This window comes from Mandrillus leucophaeus, unplaced genomic scaffold (assembly GCF_000951045.1).
Source record: "Mandrillus leucophaeus isolate KB7577 unplaced genomic scaffold, Mleu.le_1.0 Scaffold5, whole genome shotgun sequence".
NCBI classification, from domain to species: Eukaryota; Metazoa; Chordata; class Mammalia; order Primates; family Cercopithecidae; genus Mandrillus; species Mandrillus leucophaeus.
This window is the reverse complement of record NW_012105364.1, coordinates 11,585,523-11,586,140: the sequence shown is the minus strand read 5'-3', so window position 1 is coordinate 11,586,140 and position 618 is coordinate 11,585,523. Positions and strand designations below refer to the sequence as shown.

The 618-nt window shown below is 45.8% G+C and overlaps 1 protein-coding gene across 1 annotated transcript in view; it reads left to right on the top strand.

Moving 5' to 3' along the window:
* LOC105550925 (hyaluronidase-4-like) overlaps positions 1-618 on the top strand; it is a 16,972-nt gene that overhangs the window by 6,399 nt on the left and 9,955 nt on the right. The gene's annotated exons all lie outside the window — the stretch shown is intronic.

The window sequence follows — 618 nt, the reverse complement described above, 5'->3', positions numbered from 1 at the left end:
TGGTGTGACAATTGACTCATTGCAGTCTGTGAGCACTCCACCTTTGCACTGGATCTCTGACTCTCCATACCTTGTAGGGGAGAAAAGAATGCAGATTGCTCCATCTGTCATCCCCTTTATCTCCCATCTCTCCCTATTTCCTACTTCTTTGCTCTTGGCCTATATTCATTAGCATAACATCCTCAGTTTCTTATCTTGGTGAACTGTAATCTACACAGTCACCCAATTTGAAAGTCACTTGGCTGCCTCCCTTCTCCTCTTTCCATTATCCAATAGGTAACTAAAACTTACCCATCTTTATTTCCAGATAACTCTTCAATCTGTTCCCTCTGCTTTACAAGGACTGACACTATCTTTGTTGAGGCATCATCATTTCTCACCGAACAATTTCTATCACCTCCTAATTGGTGTTCCTGCCTGTACTATCCTGACCTTCCCCTCCAGTGCATTCCTTTCTCTTTTTTGAGATGGAGTCTCGCTCTGTCGCTCAGGCTGGAGTGCAATGGTGCGATCTCGTCTCACTGCAAGCTCCGCCTCCCTGGTTCAAGTGATTCTCCTGCCTCAGCCTCCCAAGTAGCTGGGATTACAGGCATGTGCCACCATGCCTGGCTTATTTTT